Source organism: Trichogramma pretiosum, unplaced genomic scaffold (assembly GCF_000599845.2).
Source record: "Trichogramma pretiosum strain Unisexual culture from Peru unplaced genomic scaffold, Tpre_2.0 scaffold23, whole genome shotgun sequence".
Taxonomy (NCBI): Eukaryota; Metazoa; Arthropoda; class Insecta; order Hymenoptera; family Trichogrammatidae; genus Trichogramma; species Trichogramma pretiosum.
Window position 1 is genome coordinate 1,866,079 of NW_019641629.1, and position 15,308 is coordinate 1,881,386.

The following is a 15,308-nucleotide window of genomic DNA, read 5'->3' on the forward strand; positions in this document are numbered from 1 at the left end:
AATATTAAATAATACATTACACTTACGAATGCGCGAAGTGAGTGATTGTCAACGAATCCAGTTTGAACCCTCGCTACGCTCGGGCATCAAACTGAATTCATTGAGAATCACTCACTTCGCGCATTCGTAAGTGTAATGTATTATTTAATATTTGTAAAGAGGAGTATTTGGGTTTTATTGTAATATTATTTATTTATTATTTCACTAAAGTGTGAACTAATTAGAAGCAGGTGTATTAATAAACTTTAATACGTAGAGTATATACGGGCGCGCGGTTATGCTACGCAGGCAAATAAATTCTTGGGTAAAGTGACGACTTCGTGAATATCTGAAAAAAGACTGTTATAATGTATCTACCAAAGACACTATACGACATTAACACCAGGCATTTACTTGTTCAAAAAACACGTATAGGCGTAAAGTCGATGTGGACCTCGTGCGGTCGATTTTTCGACTTTTTTCGGACGCCGGTGTAAATTATTTACACATTTCGAAAAGTCCTGTGTTTAACACAGTTTCTAGAGCTGTTAATTATGTTTGTATTGAGATTATTGGGCCTAACTCTGCGGTACTGCAATGCAGAGAAGACCCGTGGCAAGGCCGGAGCAAGCCCCAGGCGCCATGCCGAGTTTCAAAAATCAGTTCGATATGCTAGAAGCCATATAGGCTTCGTATTAGATATCAAGCTAATAAGAACAGATACTACACTTTGATCTTAGCCAAAAGGCCGAGAAGCGATGCTGATGCTTAGTTTTTAGTCACATTTAACTACAGAACTTTAATTTTTTACGTTTGGATTGAATTATGACCTCTAGCGGTGGAATCCGAAGCTCGGCGCCGGCGAGCGTATGGGTTTCCCTCTCTCCGGCTGCTTGTTTCTTGCTGTACACACTACACACGTCTGCTGTACTGCTACAGCTGCTGTTATTCAGCCACGTACATAAAATATATTTCTTGAATTAAAAATACTACGATATAAATCGCACGTTAAACGCTCGAGCGGTAGCGAGTCACCGAAAAACGCGATATAAACTTTCTCGCATTAAAGACTCTGTATTGCTATGGTTCTTACATTTCTTCGTGCATTTATTTATTATTTAGTTTTAAATTCATTACTTCAATAAAAAAGTTACATTTTAAATTATTGAAATTGTTAAAGCGGTGTAATCGACTCGTGCGCACGAGTACTTGAATTTTCCATGCACTTCTCGAATTTTTCATAACTCATAAAGTTAAGTAACAATGTTAATTCAGCTTACTATATATGTTTGTCACTGCAGGATATTATTTCATTTTTAGATCGATAAAGTAGATTTTTGCTTTTGAAAAAGTCTGCAAGAGGTCATTAGTGCGCGCGCATGCCTTTGGCAAGTTCAAGATTCATTAGCCGCGGAAATGTCGATATTCGAATGCCTGCTCCACGTATTGAATTGTGTTTAACAAAAATGTATTATTTTAATTATAATTCAAGAGAAAAATATATTATTTTTTGAAGTTTCAGTGAATCATTTTCAAATGGCTCGTGTTATATTATGATACCTAAAACATTATCTGAAACATTTGAGAACTTATATGGAATATAAAATTGAATGACTCAACTTTAAATGTTTCAAATAATATTCATTAAAGAAAAAGTTTGCTTCATGTTATGTATAAAATTAAAAGAAAATTCAAATGTAAAATCTTCATTTTTGGCGCGCAGTACCTTTCAAGTGTAATTTATTTGCTCGTATTACTAGGATTTTTCCTTAAATTTTTAAGTGATTAAGTCGAGTAGAGAGTGAGAGCAGTGATTGCGGACATATTAAACACTGTTAAATGTCAAAAAAACGTGCTTTTTCCTAATAGAATTGTAATGATTGACTCATTTTTATAACTTTCTATCCCTGCAAGAACAACAACCAACGATGGTTACAAGGGTCCAATTGAATAAAAAATTGGACGCGTTTCTATTAAAAAATTTGGCCGGTAAATCGTGGAATTGCTCGTTTGTATACACGCGAAGGAAGATATCCTCGAGTCTCACGAGCGCGAGGGTAGAGAGATGCGCCCCAATGACGTCGACTCCATTTCCCACTTTACGGTACTACTTACTTTCTCTCTTTCTCTCCGTTTTTTTTTTTCTTATATTTAAATGCGTACGTATACTTCTCGCATTGAATACGACTTAAACAGGAAGATGTATACTTACCGATTGCTATAAGCGGGCTTTACGCGAGATGGATTAGGTATTCGAAATTGACCGATATGCGAGTCAGTCGCGGAACGGTGACAGTTGGGTTGCACGTGCGCAACGTTCTTCGCTCGTTTTTATTTTTATATCTACTCGAGTCGAAGATACTTATTTGTTTACTTGATGAAACGGTCGATAATTGTTTTTAAAGAGCAAATTCTCGGAGTCGACCTCGTATACGAATTACGGAAAAAGCTCGTTGATGCATAATTTGTAACCGAAAAAAAAAACATTACCTCTTAGTATATACTTATTAGCTATCGCTGAAGCTTTCACGATAAATAATATTTTTTTTTTTTTCACTAAGATGAAGAAAAAATATTAAATATTGATGAAGCTCGACATTTTTCGCTCGCGAGATCAAAGAAGTTACGTTAACCCGCGCGCGCACATACAGCTCGAAAGGTTTCGATTACGAGCTTTATATTCAAAGACATGCTTCTTGCGCGTTGCCAACCGATGAAAACGTTTCTATGAAAGATCTTTAATGTTTGTACCTTACATATACAGTATCTATAGTATACTGTGCAGCGATGCGCTCTCAAAGCGCCCTCCAGTGTATGCATTGAGTCGCTCTCGAGTTTCGAAGTTTTCGATAATTTTATTTTGCATTCAGTTTCGTTACAGCGCACTTTAACGTTTCTTATATTCAAGTATAAAATTTCGATCGATAGATTTTAAAGGTGGATCGTGAGAAACGATTATATACACATACACACACGCTTTGACGACGATTCGATCGCGCAAATATACAAATTATATAATTGGAAAGTAACTTAAACGGACCAGCGAGAGATCACTCGAATTTGTCGAAAAAATATTTAGCGGAGCTCCATGCGCGTTATGAAATCCCTCCGTACCAAAACGAATAACTTTTTTTCTGTTTTTTTTTTTTCGAAGGAACATTGTGAAGGAACATATGACTGCAATGCGTTCGAAAAATTGGTATAATGAACAAATTATTAATAAAAACTGGATTATCATTTGACGTGAAAATGGTGCAAATATTTATCACTAAAGAATCTTAATAAACTTCGAGAACTGTCCGGTACGTAGTTCCTGAGAATTATATAAATGATTTTCGGTGTCAACTTAAACTTGGATTGTCAACTGGTGTTTCAAAAAATCTGATTTACATCCAAATTTTATATCGCCAAAGGTCACATGCGTAGTCTTTTCATATAAGGAGCATCATTTATTGATGTCGATTCAATTAGCCTTGAATCGCACATTTCTTTTCGCTCTTATTAAATGCCATATTTATCCAAATTTTTTCTTGAATTTGTCCCATGTCTAATCTTTACGATCTTCGTGAACTGCTTCTTGGTGTCTAAGTAAACTCGATTTTTGTCCAAATTTGCTTTCACACTTGTCGCATATGTAATCTTTCCGACCCTCATGAATGGTCTTTACGTGTTTGAACAAACTCTTTTTTTCTGTAAATTTCTTTTCGCACTTGTCGCATGAGAAATCTTTCCGACCTTCATGGACTGTCTTTTGATGTTTGGCTAATTTTGATTTTTCTCCGAATTTATGCTCGCATTTGTCACACGAGTAATCTTTGCAACCGGCGTGTACTATCTTTTGGTGAGAAAGCAGATTCGAGTTTTGTGAAAATTTCTTCTCACACTTATCGCATGCGTAATCTGTGCGACCTTCGTGTACTGTCTTTTGGTGCCGAAACAAATGCGATTTTTGTCCAAATTTTTTCTTACACTTGTCACATACAAAATCTTTCCGACCTTCGTGTACAGTCTTTTGATGTACAAGCAAAATCCATTTGAGTCCGTATTTCTTCTCGCATTTATCGCATGCGTAATCTTTCCGACCTTCGTGTACTGTCTTTTGGTGGACAAGCAAATGCTGTTTATATCCAAATTTCTCCTCACATTTGTCGCATGCAAAATCTTTACGACCCTCATGGACTATCTTTTGGTGTAAAAGTAAATCCGATTTTCGTCCAAATTTCTTCTCGCAACTGTCGCATTCGTAATTTTTCCGACCTTCGTGGACTGTCTCTTGATGCTGAAACAAAATCCATTTTCGTCCAAATTTCTTTTCGCATTTGTCACATGAGTAATCTTTGCAACCGCCGTGTACTGTCTTTTGGTGGGAAAGCAGATTCGATTTTTGTGTAAATTTCTTCTCACACTCATCGCATGTGTAATCTGTGCGACCTTCGTGGACTGTATTTTGGTGATCGATCAAATACGATTTTTGTCTATATTTTTTCTCACACTTGTCGCACGCAAAATCTTTGAGACCTTCATGGACTGTTGTTATGTGCATGCGCAAATTTCTTTCATTTTCAAGTTTCTTCCCGCAATGATCACATAAGTAATCTTTGAAGACGTTGTGTCCTGTCTTTAGGTGAAAGAACAAACTCGATTTTTTTCTAAATTTCTCTCCGCACTTGTCACATAAGTAATCTTTGCAACCCTCATGAACTGCTTTTATATGTGAGAGCAAAGTATGTTTACTTCCGAATCTCTTCGCACATTTTTCGCATAAGTAATCTTTAAAAACTTCGTGGAATATCTTATTGTGTTTGAGTAAAGTTGATTGACTTTCAAATTTCTTCTCGCATTTTCTGCACGTCAAATCTTCGCGACTTTTGTGTACTAATTTTTGATGCGTAAACAAACTCGATTTTTTTACAAATTTCTTCCCGCAATTGTCGCATACAAAATCTTTGTGGCTCTTGTGTACTGATATTTGGTGTCTACTTAAATGACTTCGGAACTCGAATTTCATTTCGCACTTGTCACATCCGTAAATTTTTTGATCATTGTGAATCGTGTCTCGATGTGTTATCATTTTTGATTCTAGTGTAAATACGATCTGACAAATGTCAGAAATGTGTTGTTTGTCGTTCGAAACTACGACGTCGGGTTCACTTGAGACAACTTCTTCTGATTTCTTAATTTTATCCATTTTCGTGACTAAATTAAACGTTGAATCCTTTCTATTTAGTTCTACGAAAAATTTAACGACTATAATTTATCTTTTCGTATTATAGCTTGTTTGATCTGGGAAGACGACATTCAAACTAACTTGTTTTTACTGTAAACCTGATCTATGTGTATCGAGGAACTATATAGAAATCGTTTATGATCATATTTACAATTGGGGTACCGATTCATCTGTTTACACATTTTCCTTATAATATTCGAACCATCAAACTTGGCGACGACTTTTTCGAGGAATTTTTGGCTTTACAAAACCAAGTACTCCAAAAAACACCCCTCGATCAAATAGATCCTTACACACGTGTATAATAAAAAATGTAGACATTTATTCCGAAATTTGCCGCCTCCACATCATGGCGTTATTGCCGTGCTCCATAATCCGCCAGTGATAAGGACTACTAAAATTTCCTCCTCTCTTTCAGCAGGGTGTTCATTATTTCCTTTTTCCCCTTTTTTCATTATTTTGCTGAACGACCAAGCAATTAATGCAGTCATTCGGTTCTGTCAACGCTGGATTTTTTCGATACGACTGAGAATTGTTCCAATATTTGCATAAGGACCAATGTCAGATTAGAAAAAGGGCAGCACCACACAAAAAATTTAAAAAACATTATTTTGGTTAAAATTAAATTAGTAAATGGTTCTTCATTGGTTTTTTAAGATAAACCACATTGTTCGATCTAGTTCCAGTCACGTCTATAGTAGCAAAAATAATAAATTCTTCAGCAAATTAATCAACATTTTCCAGTAGTGCGTATTTGATAAATACAGAGTCGCGATATTATTACATAATCAGGTTTATCAAAATTCGAGTAGCCAACTGAAACCTTTCCCAAATCAGAGTTCCAAACAAGAAGTGATAAAAATTTTTGGCCGATGGTTGCATGAACAGATATAGGAATATAATATCCAAAAAATGATTGAAAATCGTACATTAATTAGTAGTATGCGAAATCTGAAAACACAACACATCGGTAAAGTAAAAAAGTGCAATAATAATTAAACGCCCGAAGTTCAGGTAATACATAATTATTTCAACTTAATTTTTATTGTAATATAAGAATAGCGTATGTACTTATATCTATTAAGGAGGTACCTGCGTCGAGCTAGCCTAGGGTTTTTTTTAGGGACAAAAGTGTGTTGAGCGACACAGTTGTCCTAAGTCACATCGTCTGCTGCGCTGCTATGACAAGAGGCGATGATGATGATTTTTCGATGTGAAAATGTTTAATAAATGTTTATTATATGTATAGTAAAATAAATGTTCTTTTTTGGCTCTTTATAATCTTATCTTATTATTTAAATAATACAAAGCTAATCAGTAAATAATCTTATGTAATTTTCGTGCACTTTACGAAATTTGAATAGTGAGGTTATGAACGTGTATCGCGCGCGCTTGCTTTCGACGATCAAAGTCACTAGACATGATGCTTAATTTGTTTATATCTCAGCTCACAGCTAACCAAACTAATCAGAGTTTTTTTCATACATTATTAAATTATTATTTCTACGAGCATGCAAAATTTCATCAAGATCTCTTCAGTAATTTTTCAAATATCTTGAATTTCCCATAAGGCCCATGTTAAAAACGCAAAATTGTAACTCGCATAACTTTTCTCATAACTAACTAAACGTTTTTAAATTTTCGGGGAATCATTATTGTATAAATGTCTAACTATCGGTGAAGTTTTATCAAAATCTCTTCAGTAATTCTAATCGCGCAGGTACCTCCTTAACATATCTAATAACATACAATTGTCACTCATCATTACTTTTCGCTATCGTGCCGTGTAAGGTGGACGTGTAAATGCTGTTTTCGTCCAAATTTCTGCTCGCATTTGTCGCACGCAAAATCTTTACGACCGTCGTGTACTGTCTGTTGGTGGTAGAGCAAATAAGATTTTTGTGAAAATTTCTTTTCGCAAATGTTGCATGCATAATCTTTACGACCTTCATGGACTATTTCTTGATGTCTGATCAAATTTGACCTGTGTCCAAATTTCTTCTCGCAATTATCGCATGCGTAATCTTTGCAACCGCCGTGTACTGTATTTTGGTGTGAAAGTAAAGTCCATTTGTATGCAAATGTTTTGTCGCATTTGTCACAAGCGTAATCCTTCCGACCCTCATGGACTGTCATTTGGTGGTAGAGCAAATTAAATTTTTGTGAAAACTTATTCTCACACTTGTCACATGCAAAATCTTTGCGACCTTCGTGAACTGTTTCATGGTGTCGAAGCAAAGTCGACTTTCGTCCAAACATCCTTTCGCACTTCTCACATGAGAAATCTTTCCGACCTTCATGGACTGCTTTCTGGTGAATTAGCAAATTTCCTTTCTGACTAAATTTTTTCTCGCACTTGTCGCACGCAAAATTTTTGCATCCGTCGTGGACTGTCTTTTGATGTCTGGCTAATTTTGATTTTTCTCCAAATTTAAGCTCGCATTTGTCACATGAGTAATCTTTGCAACCTTCGTGGACTACCTTTACATGCTTTGACAAATCCGATTTATATCCAAATTTCTTCTCACATTTGTCACATGCGTAATCTTTTCGACCTTCATGAACTATCTTTTGGTGACTGAGTAAATTAAAGTTATGTCCAAATTTCCTCTCGCATTTGTCACATGAGTAATCTTTGCAACCACCGTGAACTATCTTTTGGTGGGAGGGCAGACTCTGTTTTTGTGTAAATTTCTGTTCGCACTTGTCATATTCAAGATCTTTCTGACCTTCGTGGACTGTCCTTTGATGTCTTATCAATTTCAAATTTCGTTCGAATTTCTTATCGCCCTTATCGTGCACTGTCTTTACATGTAAGAGCAAACTTCGTTTATTTCCAAATCTCTTCGCGCACCTTTCGCATAAATAATCTTTGAAAACTTCGTGAAATATCTTATTGTGTTTGAGTGAAGCTGATTTACTTTCAAATTTCTTCTCGCATTTTCTGCACGTCAAATCTTCGCGATCTTTATGTACTAATTTTTGATGCGTAAACAAACTCGATTTTTTTACAAATTTCTTCCCGCAATTGTCGCATACAAAATCTTTGTGGCTCTTGTGTACTGATATTTGATGTCTACTCAAATGGCTTCGGAACTCAAATTTCATTTCGCACTTGTCACATGCGTAAATTTTCTGATCATTGTGAATCGTGTCTCGATGTGTTATCATTTTTGATTCTAGTGTAAATTCGATCTGACAAATGTCAGAAATGTGTTGTTTGTCGTTCGAAACAACGACGTCGGGTTCACTTGAGACAACTTCTTCTGATTTCTTAATTTTATCCATTTTCGTGACTAAATTTAACGTTAGATCCTTTCTATTTAGTACTACGAAAAATGTAACGACTATAATTTATCTTTTCGTATTATGGCTTGTTTGATCTGGGAAGACGACATTCAAACTAATTTGTCTTTACTGTGAACATGATCTATGTGTATCGAGGAACTATATAGAAATCGTTTATGATCATATTTACAATTTTGGTACCGATTCATCTGTTTACACATTTTCCTTACAATATTCGAACCATCAAACTTGGCGACGACTTTTTCGAGGAGGTTTTGGCTTTACAAAACCAAGTACTCCAAAAAACACCCCTCGATCAAATAGATCCTTACACACGTGTATAATAAAAAATGTAGACATTTATTCCGAAATTTGCCGCCTCTACATCATGGCGTTATTGCCGTGCTCCATAAGCCGCCAGTGATAAGGACTACTAAAATTTCCTCCTCTCTTTCAGCAGGGTGTTCATTATTTCCTTTTTTCTCTTTTTTCATTATTTTGCTGAACGACCACGCAATTAATGCAGTCATTCGGTTCTGTCAACGCTGGATTTTTTCGATACGACTGAGAATTGTTCCAATATGTGCATAAGGACCAATGTCGGATTAGAAAAAGGGCCGCACCACACAAAAAATTTAAAAAAACATTATTTTAGTTATAATTAAATTGATAAATGGTTCTACATTGGTTTTTTAAGATAAACCATATTGTTCGATCTGGTTCCAGTCACGTCTATAGTAGCAAAAATAATAAATTCGTCAGCAAATTAATCAACATTTTCCAGTAGTGCGTATTTGATAAATACAGAGTCGCGATATTATTACATAATCAGGTTTATCAAAAATCGAGTAGCCAACTGAAACCTTTCCCAAATCCAAACAAGAGTTCCAAACAAGACGTGATAAAAGTTTTTGGCCGATGGTTGCATGAACAGATATAGGAATATAATATCTAAAAAATGATTGAAAATCGTATATTAATTAGTAGTACGCGAAATCTGAAAACACAACACATCGATACAGTACAAAAGTGCAATAATAATTAAACGTCCGAAGTTCAGGTAATACATAATTATTTCAGCGTAATTTTTATTGAAATATTAGTATAACATATTATGCACTAATATCTATACATATTTACAATTGTCAATCATCATTACTTTTCGCGATCGTGCCGTGTAAGGTGGACGTGTAAATGCTGTTTTCGTCCAAATTTCTGCTCGCATTTGTCGCACGCAAAATCTTTACGACCGTCGTGTACTATCTGTTGGTGGTCGAGCAATTTAATTTTTTGTGAAAATTTCTTTTCGCAAATGTTGCATGCATAATCTTTACGACCTTCATGGACTATTTCTTGATGTCTGATCAAATTTGACCTGTGTCCAAATTTCTTCTCGCAATTATCGCATGCGTAATCTTTGCAACCGCCGTGTACTGTATTTTGGTGTGAAAGTAAAGTCCATTTGTATGCAAATGTTTTGTCGCATTTGTCACAAGCGTAATCCTTCCGACCCTCATGGACTGTCATTTGGTGGTAGAGCAAATTAAATTTTTGTGAAAACTTATTCGCACACTTTTCGCATGCAAAATCTTTGCGACCTTCGTGAACTGTTTCTTGGTGTCGAAGCAAAGTCGACTTTCGTCCAAACTTCCTTTCGCACTTCTCACATGAGAAATCTTTCCGACCTTCATGGACTGCTTTCTGGTGAATTAGCAAATTTCCTTTCTGACTAAATTTTTTCTCGCACTTGTCGCACGCAAAATTTTTGCATCCGTCGTGGACTGTCTTTTGATGTCTGGCTAATTTTGATTTTTCTCCAAATTTAAGCTCGCATTTGTCACATGAGTAATCTTTGCAACCACCGTGTACTATCTTTTGGTGGGAAAGCAGAGTCGATTTTTGTGTAAATTTCTTCTCACACTTATCGCATGCGTAATCTCTGCGACCTTCGTGTACTGTCTTTTGGTGTCTGATCAAATCGAGTTTCAGTCCAAATTTTTTCTCGCACTTGTCGCATGCGTAATCTTTGCGACCTTCGTGGACTGTCTTTTGATGCTGAACCAAAATCCATTTTCTTCCAAATTTCTTTTCGCAATTGTCGCATGGGTAATCTGTGCGACTTTCGTGTACTTTTTTTTGGTGCCGAAGCAAATGCGATGTTTGTCTAAATTTCTTTTCGCATTTGTCACATGCAAAATCTCTTCGTGCTTCGTGTACTGTCTTTTGGTGGTAGAACAAACCTGATCTTTGAGCATATAATTTTTCACACTCATAACGTGCGAAATCTTTACGAACTTTATGAACTGTTTTTTGGTGTCTGATCAAATCCGATTTTAATCCAAATTTTTTCTTAAGCTGATCAGAAGTGAGATCTTTGCAAGCCTCATGGACTGTTTTTATATGCAAGAGCAAATTACGTTTATTTCCAAATCTCTTGGCGCACCTTTCACATAAATAATCTTTAAAAACTTCGTGGAATATTTTATTGTGTTTGATTAAAGTTGATTTATTCTCGAATTTCTTTTCGCACTTTTTGCACGTCAAATTTTCGCGATCTTTATGAACTAATTTTTGGTGCGTAAATAAACTCGATTTTTTCACAAATGTCTTCTCGCATTGGTCGCATGAAAAATCTTTGCGGCCTTTGTGTACTGATATTTGGTGTCTACTCAAATGACTTCGGAACTCAAATTTCTGTTCGCATTTGTCACATGCGTAAATTTTCTGATCATAGTGAATCATGTCTCGATGTGTTATCATTTTTGATTCTAGTGTAAATTCGATCTGACAAATGTCAGAAATGTGTTGTTCGTCGTTCGAAACTACGACGTCGGGTTCACTTGAGACAACTTCTTCAGATTTCTTAATTTCATCCATTTTCGTGACTAAATTAAACGTTGGATCCTTTCTATTTAGTACTATGAAAAATTTAACGACTATAATTTATCTTTTCGTATTATGGCTCGTTTCATCGGGAAGGACAACATTCAAACTAACTTGTTTTTACTGTAAACCTGATCTGTGTGTATCGAGGAACTATATAGAAATTGTTTACGATCGTAAATGTAAGCAAATGATTGAAAATCGTATATTAATCAGTATTACGCGAAATCTGAAAACACAACACATCGATACAGTAAAAAGGTGCAATAATAATTAAACGTCCGAAGTGCAGGTAATACAAAATTATTTCAACTTAATTTTTATTGTAATATAAGAATAGCGTATGTACTTAGATCTATTAACATATTTACAATTGTCACTCATCATCACTTTTCGCAATCGTGCCGTGTAAGGTGGACGTGTAAATGCTGTTTTCGTCCAAATTTCTGCTCGCATTTGTCGCACGCAAAATCTTTACGACCGTCGTGTACTGTCTGTTGGTGGTAGAGCAAATAAGATTTTTGTGAAAACTTATTCTCACACTTGTCACATGCATAATCCTTGTGGCCTTCATGGACTGTTTTTTGGTGAGTGCGCAAGTTCTGTTTATGCCCAAACTTCTTCTCGCACTGATCGCATTCGTAATCTTTCCGACCTTCATGGACTATTCTCTGGTGTCTTCTAAAATTGCCTCGTTCCCAAAATTTTTTCTCGCATTTGTCACATGAGTAATCTTTGCAACCGCCGTGGGCTGTCTTTTGGTGTAAGAGCAGACTCGGTTTCCATCCAAATTTCTTCTCGCACTTATCACATGCATAATCTTTGCGACGTTCGTGTACTGTCTCTTGGTGCCGAAACAAATGTATTTTTTGTCCAAATTTCTTCTCGCATTTGTCGCATGGGTAATCTCTGCGACCTTCGTGTACTATCTTTTGGTGCTTCAACAAATCTGATTTATATCCAAATTTTCTTTTGCACTTACCGCATGCAAAGTCTTTTCGATCATCGTGAACTGCCCTTTGGTGTTTTAGCAGATCCGATTGTTGTCCAAATTTATTTTCACAAATAATGCATATGTAATCTTTGCGACCTTCGTGGACTGTTTGCTGGTGAAAAAGCAATTGTACTTTTTGTCCGAATTTTCTATCGCATTTGTCGCATGCGTAGTCTTTGCGACCCTCGTGGACTGTTTTTATATGGAAGAGCATATTATGTTTACTTACGAATCTTTTGGCGCACCTTTCACATAAATATTCTTTAAAAACTTCGTGGAATATTTTTTTGTGTTTAAGTAAAGTTGATTTGTTTTCAAATGTACTAATTTTTTTATGTACTTATTTTTGATGCGTAAATAAACTCGATTTTTTCACAAATTTCTTTTCACAATTGTCGCATGCAAAATCTATGCGGCCTTTGTGTTCTAATATTTAGTGTCTACTCAAATGACTTCGGAACTCGAATTTCTCGTCACACTGATCTGTTAAATGATTTGATTAGGGTTTAAAATATACTTGAAACGTACACGAGGCTTGCTTATAAATTAGATTTAATAATGGTTAAAATCGCTATTGTCGCTATACGCTCTTGGTGTCCGCGAGACACCGCTGATCAATACGCACAGACACTCGCCTGCTTACAACTTACGTTTAAATACACATCGTGTTACACAATAATAATTATACTACATACATACACAGATATCGACTTATACATATACAAGGAAAACAGTTTATTCTTAACAGATCACATGCGAAATTTTTTTTATCACTGTGATTTGTGTCTCGGTGTGTTATCATACTTGATTCTAGAGTAAATGCCTGCTGGCAAATATCACAAACGTGTTGTTTGTTGTCAAAGAAATCAATTTCGTGATCATTTAAATTATCTTTTGAGACAACTTCTTTGGATATCTTCTCATTTCTATCCATTTTGGTGCCTAAATAAAACGTTGGATTTTTCTATTTAATGACACGAAAGTTGAATGAGTAAACTTTATCATTCAATGTTATTACGTGTCTCACCGAAAAGAATAACATTCAAACTAATTGGTTTTTACTATAAATACATGATCAGCAAGTTGAGGGAATAGCTTAAAATCGTTTATGATTATATTGTTCACAATTAACTTACCGATTTATCCGTTTACACATTATTCTTACTTAATACATTATATTAACTTTAACTTGCTGATGATTTCTTCGAGAAATTTTTCAAACTTTTAAAACTTAATATACTTTGAAAAAGGTTTTTAATGAATTATAAAATAATGTATTATTAATGTACTATTTATTCTGAAAGTTACCATCCCAATTCACTGCTGCCTCCATGCCATAGCGTGATTGGCGTAATCTAAATTCGCCATCGACTCATGTACTAGGTATAGACCCTTCTGGTCTCAATGAGGTGTTATGGTAATGAATATGCAATTTAACATCTATTAATTCAAATGATTGTGTTTTTTATCTATAGAAATAAGAAATATTAAAGCTCATTTTTTCTACATCATTAATTTAAATTATATGTAAAATACTATACATATTCAAAAAATTGACGACAGACATGCGCATTGCCATCACGAATTTTGCTCCTTTGCCGCCAAGCAGACACGCCACAAATCCTCATTCGTCAAATTCTCAACGATCATCTTGCAGCAAAGAATCGGCAGTCTGCAGCGTATCAGCTCCATGAAAGCATCCAGCGCCCAGCTCGAGAAAAATCGTCTCGAAAGTTTCCCGCACAGATGCCAAGTGCACGGATCGAGATGCCTCGGGCGGAGCTTAAGGGCGGAGAAAAAATCAGGTAATAGTTGCATGACCAAAAAAGTGCCCGAACAGTAGCAATTAGCAGTCGTCTGGTTAACCTATAGAGGGCTGGAAAGCCAATATATTGGCGCACTCCCTGATCGACCCTTTGCCCATGATCAATGAATTGATTTAAGATACCTTTTATGCCAGTTTGATGATATGACCTATAAGGCTTAAAAAATAAAGTACGGCAACACTGAACGGAGGTGCAATAATAGTCGATAGCCGAAGGTTAAAAAAAAGGTACAATCATATTGACAACATTTTTTCTCCAATTTTGAAAAACTCATACTCGAACATCCATAAAAGTTTCTTTATAAATTTATAATTGTTCAAAAAAATCGATATTTTTCATTATTTCACTGATGGTTTACAAGCTATTAAAAAAGGAAGTGTTTCAAGCATATGACTGCAATGCGTTCGAAAAATTTGTATAATGAACAAATTATTGGCAAAAACTGGATTATCATCTGACGTAAAAATGATGCAAATGCGCATATTTATCGCTTAAGAATCTTAATAAACTTCAAAAACTGTCCAGTAGGTAGTTTCTGAAATTTCTAAAGACTGATTTTCGGTGTCAATTTAAACTTGGACTGTCATTTGGTGCTTCGAAAAATCTGATTTTCATCCAAATTTTCTATCGCAAAGGTCACATTCGTAGTCTTTTCAGATGAGGAGCATCGTTTATTGATGTCGATTCAATTGGCCTTGAATCGCCCATTTCTTTTCGCTCTTATTAAATTCCATATTTATCTAAATTTTTTCTTGAATTTTTCCCATGTCTAATCTTTACGATCTTCGTGAACTGTTTCTTGGTGTCTGAGCAAATGCGATCTTTGTCCAAATTTCTTTTCGCAATGGTCACATGCGAAATCTTTTCGACCTTCATGGACTATTTTTTGGTGTCTCATCAAATTGCTTTGCTCCCCAAATTTTTTCTCGCACTTGTCGCATGCAAAATCTTTGCGAGCTTCGTGAACTGTTTCTTGGTGTTTAAGTAAAGTCCAATTTCGTCCAAATTTCCCTTCGCACTTGCCGCATGAGAAATCTTTCCGACCTTCGTGGACTGTTTTAAGATGAACAAGCAAATTTCCTTTATCACTAAATTTTTTCTCGCACTTGTC

The 15,308-nt window shown here is 35.5% G+C and overlaps 1 non-coding gene across 1 annotated transcript; it reads right to left on the minus strand.

Annotated features, from left to right (window-relative positions):
- Positions 1 to 546: 546 nt before the first annotated feature.
- LOC111693723 lies at positions 547 to 739 on the minus strand. Its single transcript, XR_002763468.1, has one exon. It is a non-coding gene; the product is annotated as a U2 spliceosomal RNA (small nuclear RNA).
- Positions 740 to 15,308: the final 14,569 nt, after the last annotated feature.